General features: G+C 40.0%; 1 long non-coding RNA gene across 1 annotated transcript; it reads left to right on the forward strand.

The window, feature by feature from the left end:
• Positions 1–991: 991 nt before the first annotated feature.
• LOC143744664 (uncharacterized) lies at positions 992–8094 on the forward strand. The gene is made up of 3 exons (XR_013205876.1): positions 992–1060; positions 2170–2236; positions 7919–8094. It is a non-coding gene; the product is annotated as an uncharacterized LOC143744664 (long non-coding RNA).
• Positions 8095–20171: the final 12077 nt, after the last annotated feature.

Genomic DNA, 20171 nt, shown 5'->3' on the forward strand with positions numbered 1-20171 from the left:
TCAGATGCATTTAAAATAGACTCCCCTCACCGCTCAAAACGGACTTTTTGTTCAGTGCTGAATTCTGTATGCTGGCAAATCCTCTAATTATAACAAACAAAGTATATATATTATGAAAGAATTATTGTAAAGTCAGCTTCATTGATAATAACAGAGATGTGTGAGATTGTGATGAACTGTTGTCAGCTTTTTAGGAATTTTCAAGGGAGCGCAATTTGCGCACATTCAGTCATGCCAAACCATGCACGCCGTAGCTGCTTGCTTTTATGCTATAACAGTGGTTTGTGTGTTAATGCTTTAATAAAGATGATGCAGCCTTTGAATTGGGACATCCTTCGTCGCGCCGCTGTGATGCAATCGGCCTTCAAATACGGCCTTCGAAGGACGCAGCCTTCACATTGGGACACAGCTTGTGTGTCATGTAGAGACGAGACCAGACAAAGAGTGTGAGGAGGGGAGTCGAATATAAAGGAGGTGGAATGATGAGGAGACTCGGGAGCCATGAACGAGTGGGAGGAATGAGTGAATGAGTGGGAAGAGTGAGTGAAGCTGGTGGTATCCTAACACCTGTAGGCTAAATAATCAGCTAAATAATAGGCGACAAATATAATGTTTTAATGGTCATAGTTATAATAAATAATTTAACTATTATGATAACAGGATATCATGGTCATTGGTATATTTTATTTTATTTCTGTAGGTCTGTTTTGAATTATGTTGGCCAATGACACCATACGGTCCAACCCAAAGGTATTTATTTATTTATTTTGTATCTATTTTTTACTGATAAATACTGAAATTCTTTTTACTAATAAATGCTGACTGTGGTTCAGGGGGTCGACAACTTTAGGCACGCAAGTTATTTTTCACAGATATCTGGCCAGCTTACTCGTGGCTCATATAGCCTTTAAAATGTTTGAATTTATATCCCCAATGCAAAAGTGATGCTTAAAGTGATGGCTATGCTCTTGTTACCAGATGAGATGTAATCTCTAGTGTTTGGCCCTGTGATTCTTCAGGACAAGATCTTGATGCCATCCACCCTCAGTAGATGAATAAGGTGAGTTTCACAATAGCTGCCATTATCACAAATCAAGAGACAGAAAACAACAGGCTTTCATCCATATGAACTCACCCAAATATAGGGATTGGCAGGGGCGGAGTGGCAATCGGGAGAGTCTGGACTTTTCCCGGTGGGCCGGTAGTGTTTTTCGAGGCCACGATGGCCGGTCTGATAATAGTTATACACTGCAGGTTCTGAGCAACACCATCCGGTGGCCTGGTGTGCGGCCGCTACCTGCTTGTCAAACTGTGCAGCCTCTCTGCTCAATGCGTAAATAAATGCATCGATCCACCTATTTTTGAGTTCTTAAATGGTCTAGTGGTAGATCTTTTGCCAAGCGTGTCAGAGGTTACAGGTTCTAATTCACATTCGTATAGTCTTTTTTTTTTCTTTCATCAAAACTGAATATGTTCATCAGTGGTTATAGACAGTCTATAACAAGCAGGGACACTTTTGTGTGCATTTTATTTTGTGATTTCACCGGAATGAATAGAGAGTCCCCACAACGGCGATAGATTGAAGCGTGCGTCCGAGTGAAGACCTCATACAAGAGAACACTGTATCCATGCAACCGATTGCCGCAGCAACGAGCACTCAGCTCAAGTTCAAAAACAACACATTTTAGTGCTAGAACTCTTATTTAATAGTATATTAAATAATATCGATCCTGAGAAAAAGTGGTGGGACACTTCACTGGATCTAAACAAATCAATCTAACCATAGATGTGACCAGTAGTGGTGGCTTTCTTAGTCTATTGAAAATATTTTTACAAGGGTTCTTGCAATTTTTTTTCCCCAAAAAATACCGCCCGGTGGTCTGCGAAATTTCCCGGTAGATTTTTTGGTCCCACTCTGCCCCTGGGGATGTGTATCGAAACCCGGTATTAAACGGGCAAATTAAGGAAGACCGCAATATCGATAAGATGGGACGTTATCGGTTCTGCTGACGGTACTGAAGAAATTACACACACTATTTATTAGAGACATTGTCTTGCAAATCTTCATTCAACATGTGTTTTTCAGGCTGGTTGTTTGTAATTTTATTATAAAATGACTCAACTATGAAATAGTTTTATGTTATCTGTGTCTTTCTTTTTACTTTACAGCACATCACTGACAGGCTATCCTATGTGATTGATTCAAGTTTTCTACCATTGTATTTATCCAAAGGAGGTTTGTGAGGATTTTATATTTGGCATTAGGGCCTAACTGTTAATCTTATGAAACCGACAAGAAAACGTGACAAGTTCACTGGACTTCTCACAAAATGCCATATTAAAGGAATATTCAGAGGGGCGAGTTGAAATAATTTCTTTTGGGCAATATCATGCCCCAAATATTATATATTGAGTAGGACTGCACGATATGTCGTTTTAGCATCAATATCGCGTTGTGCACAATCATGATAGTCCGAATGTGTGTTGTAATGTATAGGGATCGTAGTTTATCTGTGATCCATATGGGCCAGTTGTCCCCCGGTTCGGAACGCATGTGATCGGCGGATTAATTGCAAAATTTAACCATCATAGAGTGAAAGTTTATCATTTGCATGTGTTTTTAAGTTAAGTCAGGCATCAAGCGCAAGAGGACTCAGTGCACACACGGAGCCGAGCAGACAGCACATGAATGCCGAATTCAGTTCTCTTTCTCTTTCTTTTGAGCATAAACGGACACGTGCACGCAAAATGAAGTCAAAATGCCCATCTCGGCGAGTTCCCTCGTAAACACAGTCGGTTATGTGTGTTTTAAACAGAAAGAAAACAGATATAAGGTCTTTGCATTCGTCTTAAAGGGACAGCAGCCTAATGTACCCGCAGCTGCTTGTGTTGCCAATGGTGATCAAACAACAAAAGAGAAAATTACTTGTAGCTTTAACAAAGATCAATTAAATGAATTAATAGTTATATTTAATTTTTACAGTGAAGACTTATTTTACATTCGATAATTAAATGTATGTACCTGATAAGTTAGATTTTCCTGAAAAACAATACACTGCTTATTTCAGTTGTCTTCTATAGTATTTATCTATGCTTGTAATTTGTTTATACTTTTCTATGCAGATTCACTTCTCTGCAAAATCTCCCAAATTATTCTATAATGATTAATTATTTTCAATTAGACCTAAGTAAATAATCTGGTGAAATCGTTTTTATATCACAATAAATATAGCAGAAAAACAAAATATTGTATTTAAGTTTTTCAATATCGTGCAGCCCTAATATTGAGCATATCTTAAAATTGAACCTGAAATGTTAATTTGTGATACCAGATGAGATGCGCATGCGCATGCGCATGCGCGTGCGATCTGTGTTTGTGTTTGGAGCTCCGGCGAATTGATTCATTAATCCCTGATTTTCTTCTTTACCACTCATTTATAAACAAGCACTTTCTATTTTTATATCATGTGAACTTATCCTCGACACTATTCCTTATAAAAAAACAATCGGATTGCTTTGATATTCGCTACTTAGATCCAACTTTCCGAATCTCGGCTGTTTCGAGCTGTTTTCGGTACGATTGGAGCTGGAGTCGGTGGAGAAGCAGATCCGTGTTCTGCTGGTGAAGCAAGCCGAGCTGCGAGATCGGCGTTCAGCGCTTGAAACATCACGCGCCGATGCTCACAAGTCAGTGGTTAGTAACTTTTTGACTCCGACTTCGTCTACTCCGTTCTCTCCGTTCTCTCCGTTCTCCAGATGGTTCTCTGCCCAGGAGGACACGATCATCTCTGCCTTCATTCACTCCGGCACCGAGGCAACACCATGGACCCTGGGTGATCCCACAGCGGAAGACACGAGCCAGGACCAGACCAAGGACTTCCCCGCCCCTCCCGGTCTTCGAGATCTCCACCCGGAACCGCTTCTCCCCTCTTCGCGAGCCGGAACGTGACGCCGCCGTGATCATCGGCACTTCCATGGTCCGTCATGTCCGTGCTACCTCAGGTAAGCGTAAGGTGCGCACTCACTGCTTTCCTGGTGCTCGTGTTCTTGATGTCGCTGCACAGATTCCCGAGATCCTGAACGGTGACGAGCACGTCGGAGCTGTGGTGCTACACGCGGGGACGAACGACATCAGGCTGCGGCAGACGGAGGTTCTGAAGAAGGACTACAGAAGCCTGATCGAGACGGTTCGCAGCACATCGCCTGAAGCAACGATCATCGTGTCTGGAACGCTTCCCACGTACCGACTAGGACAAGAAAGGTTCAGTAGATTATTTGCTCTAAATGAATGGTTAATGTCATGGTGTAATGAACAGAAACTGCTCTTTGTAAATAATTGGAATCTGTTCTGGGAGCGACCTAGGCTCTACCGCGCTGATGGCCTGCACCCCAGCAGAATCGGAGCGGCTGTTCTGTCGGACAACATCTCCAAGACGTTACACACCATATGACTAGTAAGTCAAAGTCCAAATCACAGTCTTTGCTGTCCCAACTTAATTGATATAAGTAGTGTAGAACATTATATAGAAACTGTGTCTATTCCTCGCTTAGTGAGGCCAAACAATAAATCTAGTGTAGGATCTAGCAAAAATCTTATTGTAATTAAACCAGAAAATCTAAATATCAGTGAACAAAAACAATTTCTAAAGCTAGGTCTTCTAAACATTAGATCGCTCACACCTAAGGCGGTTATTGTAAATGAAATGGTCACAGATAATAGTTTCGATGTACTTTGCCTTACTGAAACCTGGCTTAAACCAAATGATTATTTCGGTCTAAATGAGTCTACTCCACCAGGATACTGTTATAAGCATGAGCCCCGTCTGATCGGTCGTGGCGGCGGTGTTGCAACAATCTATAGAGATATTCTTAATGTTACTCAGAAAACAGGTCACAGGTTTAATTCGTTTGAAGTACTTGTGCTAAATGTTACGCTCTTAGATTTAAGAAACAAATCCATATTATCTCTAGCCTTGGCTACCCTATATAGACCTCCAGGGCCCTATGCTGACTTCCTAAAAGAGTTTGCATACTTTCTCTCAGATCTATTGGTCAATGTCGATAAAGCAATAATTGTTGGAGACTTTAACATACACGTAGATAATACAAATGATGCGTTAGGGACTGCGTTTACAGATTTATTAAATTCCTTTGGGGTCACGCAAAACGTCAGTGGTCCCCTCATCGTCTAAATCATACACTAGATTTAATTTTATCATATGGAACCAATCCAACTGATATAAATATTATACCGCAAAGTGATGATCTCACTGATCATTACATGGTATCTTGCGTAATACGTACTGCTGAAATTTGTCAAGTTGCGCCACGTTATCGACCAGGCAGAACAATCCTTCCAACCACTATAGATAGATTCTCAAATAGCTTACCTGATCTATCTCAGCTGCGCAGTGCACCCAAACAAACAGATGAACTAGAGGCAATGACTAGCAGTTTGAGCACCATGTTCTCTAGTACACTAGATATTGTTGCACCAATTAGATTAAAAAAGGTTAGAGAGAAAACTAAAGCACCATGGTACAACAGTGCTACGCATGCAATCAAGAGAGAAACTCGTAACTTAGAGCGTAAATGTAAACAAACTAATTTAGAGGTCTTTAGAATCGCGTGGAAAGACACTATGTCACGTTATAAAAAGGCTCTAAAAGCAGCCAGGGCTGAGCATCTCCGCAAACTAATAGAAAATAACCAAAATAATCCAAGGTTTTTATTCAACACCGTGGCTAGACTAACAAATAAACAAACATCACCAGAGCAAAATATTCCGTTACAATATAGTAGTAATGATTTTATGAATTACTTCAATGAGAAAATAGAAAGCATCCGAAACACAATTGTAAATATACAATCCTCTATGATGTCTTATGATTCAGCCTCAATTATGGCCCCTCTAGAACAACTACACCGCTTTACAACTATAGGACAGGAAGAGCTAAATAAACTTATCATTGCATCTAAACCAACAACATGTTTATTAGATCCAATACCCACTAAACTACTGAAAGAAGTGTTACCTCTAGTGGAAGAGCCTCTTCTTAATATTATTAACTCGTCTTTATCTTTAGGTCATGTTCCAAAAATATTCAAGCTGGCAGTAATACAACCTCTCATTAAGAAACCGCAATTAGATCCAAATAACTTAGCAAATTACAGACCCATCTCAAATCTTCCATTTATGTCTAAAATACTAGAAAAAGTTGTGTCCGCTCAATTGTGCTCTTTCTTGCAAGAAAATGATATCTATGAAAAATTCCAGTCAGGATTCAGACCGCATCATAGCACAGAAACTGCGCTAGTTAAAATAACAAATGATTTAATTTTAGCTTCTGAACAAGGCTGTATCTCAATACTAGTTCTACTCGATCTTAGCGCTGCGTTCGACACTATCGATCATAAAATACTCTTGGATCGACTACAAAACTACACTGGTGTTCAGGGACAGGCATTAAGCTGGTTTAGATCGTACTTATCAGACCGTTACCATTTTGTCTGTTTAAATGGGGAAAAATCAAAGATAACGTCAGTAGACTATGGAGTGCCGCAAGGATCGGTGTTAGGCCCTCTGCTATTCTCAATATACATGCTGCCACTTGGTAATATTATAAGAAAACATGGAATTAATTTCCACTGTTATGCTGATGACACTCAATTATATATCTCATCACGACAAGATGAAAACACTAACTTATCTAAATTGACAGAGTGTCTAAATGATATAAAATGCTGGATGACGTGTAATTTCCTGCTATTAAATTCAGATAAAACGGAGGTACTACTTATTGGTCCAAAAAACTACCCACAAAATCCCTTACAATACAACTTTAATTTAGAAGGATGTCCTGTTACTTTATCCACTACAGTAAAAGACCTGGGTGTTATACTAGACCGCAACTTGACTTTCGAAAATCATATTTCATATATTACAAGAACAGCCTTTTTCCACCTTAGAAACATTGCTAAGCTACGTAACATGCTATCTGTTTCTGATGCAGAAAAGTTAGTTCATGCATTCATGACCTCGAGACTAGATTACTGTAATGCTTTATTAGCTGGCTGTCCTGCATCCTCAATAAACAAGCTACAGTTAGTGCAAAATGCAGCCGCTAGAGTTCTTACTAGATCAAGAAAATATGATCATATAACACCTATTTTATCATCTCTACACTGGTTACCTATTAAGTTACGTATCAATTACAAAGTATTCCTACTGACCTATAAAGCCCTAAATGGTTTAGCTCCTGTGTATTTAACAGACCTTCTATCGCCATACAATCCATCGCGCTCTTTAAGATCACTAAATTCGAGGCTTCTGGTCATTCCTAGGATATCTAAGTCCACTAAAGGAGGGAGGGCGTTCTCGCATTTAGCTCCTAAACTCTGGAATAGCCTTCCTGACATTGTCCGAGACTCAGACTCGCTGTCCCAGTTTAAAACTAGATTAAAGACGCATCTCTTTAACCAAGCATTCACTTAATGCTTAACCTTTAATACTACTGCTGAATCAGTTCGAATGCATTAACATTATGAACATCAGCTATGCTAATTATTTCCCATCTGCCTTTCTGCTGTTATCTCGGGACGCTAGTCCCGAGGTAAATAGCGTTCGTCAGCTCCAGTTTGTATCCAGCCTCTTACGGAGACTTTAGATGCCCCAACGCCTGTGAAGAGACGACTCGACGCCTGTGTAGAGACGACTCAAAGCCGGCGATATGTTATGCCATAAATTAATACATGATTAACTAACTGTATTTTTCTATGTACATTTCCGAAATGCACTTTCTGTAAAGCTGCTTTGAGACAATGTGTATTGTGAAAAGCGCTATACAAATAAATTTGAATTGAATTGAATTGAATGTATGTATGATAGATTTTGAACTGTACTATTTTTGTATTGCAGGTTTTCTGGGATCCCCAGCAGAAGGCATCAAGGCATCAGATGTTGGCCTGGACAGATGTACCTGTACACCACACGACCTCTGCTTTTGCATGGATGGCTGATTACTACTATGTTCTGTGAGGGTATTAGTATAGCAAAACTGAGCACCTGTGACAGTGGAATTTGTAGGTGTAAAGTCACACATCAGTACATTTGAAATGTCACAGAGAGAAATACTTTTTATTTTTTTTTTAGTTTAAAACTTTTTTCTCTCCCATAAACAACACAGAAGTTACAGCTTTTCAAATTCTTCATCGGAGGTGCACAAATAAATATATAAGAAATTTAGATGCTCACATTTAAGGCCCGGTCACACAAGGGGTTTGAGGATATGACTTTACAACAAAAATATCTTTCTTTTAAATCAGCCAAGAGGTCACACCTTCATGTTCTTCTACTGATCTTCTACTGGTCACACGTTATCATGTAGAGCGAATTCGCCGGTCAGAGTTCACCAGACTTGAACTGGAATGCAGTAAAATACGAAACTTTTTGCAAGAGCTAACATTTCCAATCTCCCACATTCACATGTAAATGAATGGAAGTCTATGGAATGAAAAGTGAAAAATGACCACATGAGAATAGCCACACAGTATAGATGATTCACAAAATTATACACAAAGAAATGTGCATGATTGGCCAAAATTGTACTGTTCTCAACAAAAATATGAGCCTATGAGTTTGGTAATTTGTAGAATAGTATTTGTGCACCTGCAATGAAGAATTTAAAAAGGTGTAACTGATGTGTTGTGTTTGTGAGAGACAAAGGAAAAAAACTACAAGTTTGCAACTCCTAAAACATTTTCTTGAAGACTTAACATCTACAAATTGCCCTGTTATAGAGACTCTGTTTTGCGTCAATAATACTAGATATAATACAGAGTGTGCATAATTTGAGTCGATATTCTGATCATGTTTTTTCAAGCACATTTTATCAATGCCAAACCACATCAATCTTATTAACTACTATTTATTTAGTATAAAATCAATATATAGTACCGTTCAAAAGTTTGGAAACATTACTATTTTTAATATTTTTTGAAAGAAGTCTCTTCTGCTCATCAAGCTTGCATTTCTTTGACAAAAAAAAAAACAGTAATATTGTGAAATATTATTATAATGTAAAACGGCTGTTTTCTATGTGAATATAGAATAAAGTGTAATTTATTCCTGTTTATAATATATCATGTAACACTGAAGACTGGATTAATGATGCTGAAAATTCAGCTTTGCATCACAGTATAAAATATATTTTAAAGTATATTAAAATAGAAAACCATTATTTTAAATTGTAATTATATTTCATAATATTACTGTTTTTTATGTATTGTTGATCAAATAAATACAGCATTGATGAGCAGAAGAGACTTCTTTCAAAAACATTAATAATAGTAAAGTTTCTAAACTTTTAATTTGTACTGTATAATCAAGTGATATTTAATAATTAACAAGGGCTGGACCCTGTTGACCCAATCAGCATTTCTTGTCCAATGGTTGGCCAGTTTAATTTTCTAATTTCATCCAAAATGAAGACTGAGGGGAGCAGTTCGATGTTCAAGCTTCTGGTGAAAATCTTGTTCATTTAAATGTTTATAAACCTGTTTGCATACTTTTTTTGTGCTTTGTTCTATAGTAAATTAACTGAATTAACCAAATTCTGTATCTTTCATATGTCGTTCAAAAAGTCTCTAAAATAGTTTTGGGCAAATGAGGTCAAGTTAAATTAGACCACTGCATGTCCGCCAATATTGTATTAATTAAAAACTAAAATGACCAGCTAGTTACCAACACGCGACTGTTGCCACAATGTCGCAGTTACTCACTGACAACGTTACAAAGTTACGTCGTAGCAACAAATCGTTCCGGGTTACTTGACTGTAACCCTGTTCCCTGAAAAAGTGGAACGAGATGCTGCGCTGCTTAAACGTGACCTGCTTTGAATATAGTGTGTAAACACGTCGATGGAATCGACACGGAGGTAATATAGCCTCGGTCGGTGACGTCATCGGCGCGCACCCGCAACACAACGCTATAATTAGATGAGCCACAGGTGCATCGTCAGGATATTTTGTCTGAAGAGCAGTCCTGGGACATCATCAGCACGGCAAAGTAGCGCAGCATCTCGTTCCGCTTTTTCAGGGAACAGGGTTACAGTCAAGTAACCCGGAATGTTCCCCTTTAAAAAGCTACAATCGATGCCGCGCTGCTTATCTCATTGGGAACGAGAATACGCTGTGCTTGAAGGTGTCTGGACTCCTCACGGTTGTGTAGGTGTGCTCACAAAAATGCAAGAAGCCCTAGACATTAGCTTGTGATGTCGACTCAAGGACGTGAGAGCCCGGAGAGGCATGAACATTCAAATTATAAAATCATATGAATGTGTGCGGAGAGGACCAGCCTACTGCATCACAAACAAACTGCAAGGGGGCACCTCTTGCCAAGGCAGCAGAGGAGGCAACCCCTCTGGTGGAGAGAGCCCTTAGACCCGTTGGCGAAGCTTGGCCGCGCGCCTAATAGGCAAGTGCAATAGCATCCCTGACCCAATTTGACATGGTGTTTAGTGGCGGCAGCACCTCTGTTACTGCCCCCATAACAAACGAATAGTTGCACTGACTTACGCCACTTGCTAGTGCGGTGGACGTAGGCCTGAAGAGCACGGACTGGACAAAGTCTGTGAGATTTCTGCTGCTCCGGCGTTGCTAACGATGGAGGGCAGAAGGCCTATAGAGTGACTGGATGTACAGCCGAGAAAGGTACCTTAGGCAGGTAATCAGGATGAGGCTGCAAAATCACTTTCACCATTCCTGGGCAAAGTCTAAGCAGGATGGCAATCTTGAAAGAGCCTGCATGTCCCCGATTCTTTTTAGAGAGGTTATAGCCATAAGAAAAACATTTTTAGGGTCAGAAGTTTGTCAGACACTGACTCTAGAGGTTCAAAGGGGGTTTCAACCAGACCCTAGAGAACTATTGCTAAGTCCCATGAAGGGATCTTGGTTCTTACGGGAGGCCTCAGTCATCTGGCCCCACGAACGAAGCGAGCGAGCAGAGGATGTCTCCCGAGTGGCACCCCAGATCCCTTGGGCTGGACGACCACTTAAGACCGCTACCCAGCCCGTCAGGGAGCCGTCTGTCGTTAGCATTCCGCAACGGCAAGACGCACCTAGAGTGGGACCCAAGGTGAGGAACCGGGGTCTGAACCACGTAGAAATGGAACGAAGCCACAGCGCGTAACCCTTACCATAAACATGGATTTTAGAAAGTACAAAGCGTTTAGCGCGTGCCTTACCATAAACATGGATTTTTAGAAAGGACACAAAGCACTTAGCGCGTGCTCTTGCCTTTATTTGCCCTTGGGGATTGTATAGCAATTTTGAACCACAACTGAAGTGGTCTCATATGCAAAAGGCCCAGAGGATCACTGTGGACGCAGCTGCCATGAGACCCATGTAATGTCCTGACCTAGCCAGATGTTGCTTTAGGGTGTTTAAAATGGTCTTGACACACGAGCGGGGGACAATTGTGCCCCCGATGGTGACAGAGTCCCATTTAACCCCCAAGCACGTTACTCTTTGGGGGGGAGAGTGAACGCTTTTCTTGGCGTTGGAACTCAGCCCCAGAGAGAGAGGATGAGCGGGGATCGATCCAATGTCGAAGCGCCAGCTCTTGAGACTGGGCCAGATTCAGCCAATCGTCTATATAACATGGCTAGGTCAAATGGAAGAACCTGATATAGGTAAGCTTTGCCCCCAAAAGCAAACGTCTGGAACTTCCTGCATTGTGGCAATATTTCTATGTGAAATATATAAGCGTCTTTAAGATCAACCGTGAAGACCCAATCGCAATGTTGAATTTGCAACCCGATCTTCTTGATAGTTAGCATCTTGAACTTGAGCGTTCTGACATAACGGTTCAAGCTTAAAAGATCGAAAAACGGACGCAGTCCCCCATTTATTTATTTATTGTGACAGCTTATGCGCCTATTCCTGTTTCACGGTAGTGGGAACCACACCGCTCAAACGAGGAGGGCAACATATTCCTTTTTACTGTCTTTAGGGCACAAAAAGAGATACCCGGCAGTAGCTTTCATGCTGCCAAAGTCTCTTAATACTTCCTGTTAGGGGAATGTTAAATATCCTTTGTCCTGGGCGATAACAGGAAACAAAAGAGCATTCAACATTTCGCTGGAAACCGCTGGCCCCTGAATCACCAGTGGTGGCAAGGATGTTACAGTGGTTTTGTGAGGGTGTCAGTAGGAGCTGATTGATGCATTTTACATGCTCCGTCCCAAAGAGGCACAGCCCCACAGACCTGGGACAAGAAAACTCAGGATTTTTGTCTCTTGTATATTATGAGGCGGCTGAGCGTGTCGAGCCGGTACCCAGTCTTTAAGAGGGGGAACGCAACTCACCACACTATGCTTTTTTTAATTTTATTTTTATTTTATTTTATCAGATCAGCCTGGTATGCCTGCAACACTGCCATAGTGTGCAGAGCAGCACCAGTCTGACCCCCACTAGCGTGGATGAAACAATACACGACTTAGTGGGGAGTGCTGACTCCTTCAATGACAATGATCCACAGATGGAGAGATAGCCTGCGAGCGTCTCTTCGGACTGGCGCATCATCGTATAAGCACATGATGCCCCTGCACCCACGATAGTCAAAATAAATTGACGTCGAGGGCACAAAGATGCATGAATAATAAGGTTTTCCCCATGCACGAGTTAACTTCATGGAGATCCTCAAGGAGGGCAGTCTAGCTGTAATCTACTGCACGAGTCACCACCTCGAGAAACCTCTCACACGCTTTATCATAGCGAGAGAAGTGTTTGGAGGCAGCACTCAAAATTTAATTTAGTCAGAATTAAGACCAGCCAGACAATATATTAAAATGAGCATCTGATATATTGCATTGAATATCTGATTTCTCATTTATTATCATTTAATTCGTCAGTAATAAACACAGTCAAATAACAATCAGACAATCAGACACAGTCTGGATGACAGGCTGTGTTTAAATCTTTCATAAGATCAACCTGGTATGCCTGCAACACAGCCATTGTGTAGGGGAGAGCCGGGACGATTGAAACGTGGGACGGATGAAACATTGAGATTTCCTTGAAAAACCACTCACGTTATGTACGTCAAATTTTGTCAGTACGTACAGCACGCAATGCCTATCAGACCCTCGAAAACATTTCTTCTTTACGTCTTGCCGTTTTAAAGTTAGAGCCGGAAAGCTGTTTTTGAGTGTGGTTAGTGAAATCTTTTGTGCGGTACTTTTTTTTGACTGACAAGTTGTATTTATTGTTTCATGTGCCATTGTAATAATAATATGGCAGGTGTATTAGTACTGCATCACACCCTTAAGTGTATAATATCAGAGTTTTTAGTTTACGGACAAAACAGGTTTAAATGGCTGGAGGCGCCGACGGGACGGTTGAAACAGCGACTCGTGCCAGTTAAACCTGGTCATAGGAAAACACTCAATATGACTAAATCACTCAATATGACTCAAGGAATAAATGTAAGAATTAATTGTAAACGGATTTGTCTGTCTTCTTCAAAATAGCCTATTAGAAAGATTACGCAAAATGCACAAAGGCTTATCGCCGATTGTTTATTGGGCGACAGAACAAAAATGTTAATATGAACTTTAAAATGAAAATAAATGACAAAATATGTTTGTAACAATATGTACATAAGTTACTTGTCAGGTATTGTTCATAAAAACAAGAATTAGATGAATAGTTACCGTTTAAACTGTTATTTTTCATCCTGAAGACAAAAGACCAGACGATGCACCTGTGGCTCATCTAATTATAGCCTCACGTCGCGGGTGTGCGCCGATGACGTCACCGACTGAGGCTATATTACCTCCGTGTCGATTCCATCCACGTGTTTACACACTATATTCACAGCAGGTCACGTTTAAAGACGTTCCCAATGCGCTAATCAGCGCAGCATCGATTGTAGCTTTTGAAAGGGAACCAGGAATTTAACTTTTCCGGTTGCCGCCACGACGAAGGTTTGGTCACCAGATTATGTTGCAGTTACGCAACAGTAACATATTTTTGTTAGCTGGGTAGTAGGCTAATGTTAGTAATCAGGTCTCTGAATGAAATCGTCCAACTAAGTTTGCTAATCATAAAGAACTGACATAACTTACCATATGAATTTATGAACTTACCCGCTTTTGTTGGTTGTTGAGCCTTTCTATCCTAAATGTTTACTGCAAGGCTTTTACGAGATCAGAGTTTTGCGTTTTGAGGGCAGGTGTTCTACCTAGCTAGAACTCATCTGCTACTTTAAAGACCCCCACCTGGCTGAAGAGATCAAATATCTGTAAAGCAAAAGGCCTAACTTTGGCAAAATTATCAAGTTCACAGACTGCTGCCAACACTTACACTATGCATGTGTAAACATTACCAGATACTGTGGCTGCAGAATTTTTGCAGAAAATGTGGCTGCAAATAGATCCAACTAGCCTAATCGGTTGTGCAAGTAAGCGTTGCACTTGAATATGTGCAGACACTGGAGATAATACTCAATATACACAAGTAAATAATTCACCTTCAGACAGAAATGTTAGATAAGTGTTTGTATTAAGTATAGTGTAGTGGTATTATAAGTCTATTAATTATTCACATTTGACATTGTTGAAAACGTTTTTTAGAATGCATTTAAAACTCAGAACAAAACAACAATAACTCACAACCGATAAGTAAACTATCCAATCACATGTTATAAGATGAGTACTCTGAATTTCTGTCATATAACAGTAATTTGCCCATAGGAAATGCTGCAATGATATCTCTGCAATGTGTCTCCTGTCTATTGTCTCTAAACACAGTTATTTCCGGCTGTCCAGTTCGCTGGCGGTATATAATAGGCCACTGTTGTTGGGGGAGTCGGGGAAACGTTACTAGCACGTGAAATTAATGCATTAATTTATATTAATTTTTCATGACATGCAATATATATATATTTATATAGTGGCCATACTTGTCCTTTGTCGTGGATTCTAGATCACTTTATTGTGTAAAATGTGCTTGTGGGTCAATGTATAAGGATTTTCGACAGGCCAATTTTAAAATACAAAAAATAATAATATCTATTGTTCTAACATTAAGACTGTTGTGTACACATAAATACATATTAAAATTTTAAATGATGTGATTGAGTGTTTATTCATCTAGATGAATTGGCCATAGCCTTAAACAATGTCATGTCATGTGGTGCACAGATAATCTTGAGTTAATGTATGACACAATTATTACTGCATCAACAACTAATAAAGAGTCTATATGGTTGATAGATTAAGTAATTTATGAATAGTAATTATTTAAATGTGTCATAATGTATTAATTCCTTAATAATATATTTTATTAACTAATAGTGTAAATGAATGTGTTAATTACCACAATGGGTCAAAGCAATGTACTTCAACTTCCAGTTGTCTGCTTTAATTAATCATTAGTTAATGATTTGCAAAGCTATCATTATGTGACTATTAACTAATTGTTAATATGTCCTAGTAAAATCCATAGTGTTGATGTCAAAACCAAAATGACAAATTACAATTATTTAATAGTCATACATTACATAAGGCATACATTAACTCATGATTATCTGTGCATTAGTTAAGTATGAATTAATTCATATTAGTGCAGTACAACTATACCACAATATTACACATATTGTAAAGTGTTACGCAAGTTCTCAGTAATTAAAGTGTTTGCTTTTCTTTTGAGTTTTTGTAAATAATGATCTCACATTTTTGTTCTATAAGGATAGGCGTCAACTGTTGAGGTGCTATATGTCCTTGATAAATCCTTCAACTGCCTGAAGGAAAAGCAGAGATTGGTAAGAACATACATGTAGTCATACCAGTATAATGCAATTTTTATAATGTGCAGTGTTTCAATCCCAGTGTGGCTTGCAACAGTCATGGGGATACACTGTTAACCTTTTTTGTGGTTAAACTAAAATTTCAGATTAATAGCTTGTCCAATGTTGGAGGGATACATTTAAAGGACAATGTGAAAAGGATCATGGAGAAGTAAGTTTTCATATTAGCAGTTCTTGGCAGAGTCATGTGTTATTTCATCTGGCACTTGATGTTGTCACAGACAAGTTGATGAAGTTGACTATCTATCTATCTATCTATCTATCTATCTATCTATCTATCTATCTATCTATCTATCTGTCCGTCCGTCCGTCCGTCCGTCCGTCCGTGTGTCTATCTAATTAGGGATGTGTGTGATGACTAATTTGATAGTCGTTTAAACAGAAGTTTAGTAACCGACTAGTCTACAATTAACAAACCCCTGGAGTAAAAATAGGAACACTGTGTTTATTTGATTCAAATAAAATACTCAATTCACTATTCCAATATGCAATATCCAAATATTATATTAAATATTTAGAGATTTTTCTACGTATTCAAATCCTTACTGACCTTTGGAATCAACACCAGGCCAACAGTAGAACCAGTGTGACATCTAGATATGACAAACCTTATAAAATATAACAATTATAATGTTTCATAATGTGTTGTATATAATTAATTATTTGGACATTTAAATCTTCTTCCTTTTGTATCCACAGGTTGATGACAAATGAGGTAATGCCCAGTTTCAGTATGAAGGGTGAGAAGGGGAAGCTTGCCTTCACCAAGCTCCATCTTTACAATGTCGTCATAGGTAAAAGAACAAAATAAATAAATAAATAAATAAAAACATGTAACCACATAGTACCTTTCCGTTTGATATCTTTAAAGGATAACTCTCGCCAAAATGCTACCTAGGGTATTTTTGTTAATCTACCCAAGGCAAACTTTAGTTTAAAAGCATAATTAGAATAGAAACGCCACTTTTAAGTTTGACCGTATTTTCATTTTTGGTCAAATTGCCTTTTGAATGGGAGTGCTAGGGGCATGACTATGATAGCATCAAAAATTGCTATTTTTAAAACACTAAGGCGGCTCGACACAACATGAAACTTTGAAAGAAGTATCACCAGGGGCTCTACACATGAACTCGAGCATTCAGAACATTGTTTGTGTAGACAGAGTTTACTAAAAAGAAAGATTTTGAACAACTTCCATCCGCCGGCATTTTGTCAGTCAAAAATAGTGCGAATAGAATAGAATAGAATAGAATAGAATATTTATTTGTCATTTTAACAAGTACAACGAAATTAAGTACAGTCCTTGTCCGGTGCTAATCATCTATGTAATTTAATTTATTCATTTAGCTGACGCTTTTATCCAAAGCGACTTACAATTGCTATATATGTCAGAGGTCGCACTTCTCTGGAGCAACTAGGGGTTAAGTGTCTTGCTCAGGGACACATTGGTGTCTCACAGTGGATTCGAACCCAGGTCTCTCACACCAAAGGCATGTGTCTTATCCATTGCGCCATCACCACCCCTATGTATATTTGTATTCCATGAGAATTTATTGTTTTTAGTGTATGATTGTGCATTGGTTGTGTATATTTTGTAATATGCTAATCTGTGCATTGATTGTGTGCGTTTTATTTGTGTTATGTATTTTGTGTGAACCCCAGGAAGAGTAGCGGATGCATCTTGTTGCATCAGCTAATGGGGATCCTAATAAATCAAATCAAATCAAAATCTAAAAATACGAAAATAAAAATATTGCATACATATTAATACTGAAAACACATAAGAGACACACCCATGCAGACATCCACATTTAAAAAAAATTGCACATGACCCTTTTGAAACATATCAATGGTGGGGACTATAATTTAGCAGCATTATTTAATGCAATTATGGCTGTTGGATAAAACCTGTTTTGTAGTCTATTTGTTCTTGTTTTCATGGAGCTACTGTATATCTCCTGCCTGACGGCAGTAATCTGAACAGTATGTGACCGGGATGTGATGAGTTCTGTATGATGGTTTTGGCCTTTTTGATGCAGCGAGAGCTGTGAAGTTCTTCCAGAGTGGGGAGGGGGTAACCAATGATTTCCTGTGCTGTCTTTATGACACCCTGGAGCATTTTCCTCTGTGCCACAGTGCAGCTTGAAAACCACACACAGAGACAGTATGACAGGATGTTCTCAATTGAGCAGCGATAGAAGGACACCAGCAGTTTTTTGGAGATGTTGTTCCTCCTGAGAACTCTTAGGAATTAGAGTCTCTGCTGGGCCTTCTTCACTACCTCAGTGGTGTGGGCGGCGCAGGTCAGCTCCCCCATGATGTTTTCTCCCAGAAAGTGGAAGTCAGAGACCCTCTCTACGCAGGTTCTGCCTATGAACAGCGGCTAGATAACAGTTTTCTTCCTCCTGAAGTCCACAATGAGCTCTTTGGTCTTTGATGTATTGAGGAGTAAGTTGTTAACTCTGAACCACCCCAACAATTTCTCCACCTCATCTCTGTAATTGGACTCATCCCCCCTTGTGATGAACCCCACTACCGTGGTATCATCAGCAAATTTGACAAAAGTGTTGCTCTGATGAGCAGGGGTACAGTCGTGGGTGTAGAGGGTATAGAGCAGGGGATTCAGCATACAGCCCTGGGGGAGCCAGTGCTGAGGCTGAGGGCCGTGGATGTATGGGGGCCCATTGAGTGTGGTCTGACAGAAAGTCCTTAATTCAGAGGCAGGTGTAGTGTGCCATTCCAATGTTGGACAGTTTGGACACCAGTCTATGTGGGAGGATGGTGTTAAAAGAAGTGCTACTGGCCGGTAGTTGTTAAGAGTGGTGATGTTTGTTTTTTTTAGACAGGGGTACAATGATGGAGGACTTAAGGCATGATGGAACAGTGAGCCGGGAGAGTGACTGGTTGAAGATCTTAGTAAAGACCCCCACCAGCCGATCCGCACAGTCCTTTAGTACGCGTCCGCAGACGCCATCAGGGCCGGCCGCCTTCCGCGGGTCGACTGCCCGCAGCGCACGCCTCACCTCATGCTCTTCAACCATGAGGATGGTGTCGCTGTCAGCTACTGAATGTGGTGTGGCTACCTTTGGTGGCTGAACCTCAAAACGGGCAAAGAAGTGATTTAAATCCTCCGCTAGTGAGGCATCCCCTTCCACAGCCCCGGTGTTGGTCTTATAATTGGTGATGTGTTGGATTCCCTGCCACACCTGCCACTGTGTTAGTACACCAGAAGTTGTTGACATACACACACAGCCCCCCTCCTCTGCTCTTACCGGAGTTACTTGTCCTTTCCTGGCGCTGTGCTGTGTAGCCTGATAGCTGGATAGCTAAGTCCGGAATGAGTGAGTGGAGCCAGGTTTCCGTGATCAACAGGATGCATTGGCATTATTTGTTGCAACCTGAAGCCTCAGTTCATCCATTTTATTAACAAGCGAGCTTGCATTAGTGAGAAAGATGCTGGGAAGCGATGGTTTGTGTGGCTTCCTTCGTAGCCTTGCTAGCGTGCCGGCCCTGCAGCCCCGCTTTTGTTTCCTCTCCCTGCGCCGCCTTCTCCGCCTGCCCGCTGGGATAATAATTCACGGAGAACCAGGGCATCTCGCGATGTCCGCGATGTCAAAGTTTAATTTTGTGTGGAGCCGCCTTAGTGTTTTAAAAATAGCGATTTTTAATGCTATCATAGTCGTGCTCCTAGCACTCCCATTCAAAAGGCAATTTGACCGAAAACGAAAATACGGTCAAACTTAAAAGTGGCGTTTCCATTCTAATTATGCTTTTAAACTAAAGTTTGCCTCGGGTAGATTAACAAAATGCATTTTGGCGAGAGTTATCATTTAATTTTTCAGAACTCTAACTTAGGGGTGAGCAATCTGACGAATTCATATCGTGATAGATCTTGAAGACGTCCACGTTCTACTTTTCAAGAGAATCTTAGAGATCGCAAACTTGTATGTCCTCGTAACAGCAGGACTTTTATTTTGCCGATCATGTGTCCCCAGTGACGCTGACTTTTATTTTTAAGGGCGGCCCTGAGCACACAGCGCTCCTATTCTTCGTCTTCTTTAGTTTATGGTCTCTGTTTAACAGTTTTGTCTAATATGTTACTGGATAGAACCTGTTGTTGGATGGAACCAAGAAAATAAACCGAATACGAAAAAGTATTATGGTGTTTGCTTTTATATTATTAGTAACAGAAAGGCAAACACTATTAATACTTTCTCATTTACCATGAGCATTCAGCAAATATATGTATTTGTATTATTTAAACAAATCTTTGAATATTTAAAAAACATTTAATTTCACAATC

This window comes from Siphateles boraxobius, unplaced genomic scaffold (assembly GCF_051911475.1).
Source record: "Siphateles boraxobius isolate OS27281-9 unplaced genomic scaffold, OSU_SipBor_1 20, whole genome shotgun sequence".
In the NCBI taxonomy this organism is placed as follows: domain Eukaryota; kingdom Metazoa; phylum Chordata; class Actinopteri; order Cypriniformes; family Leuciscidae; genus Siphateles; species Siphateles boraxobius.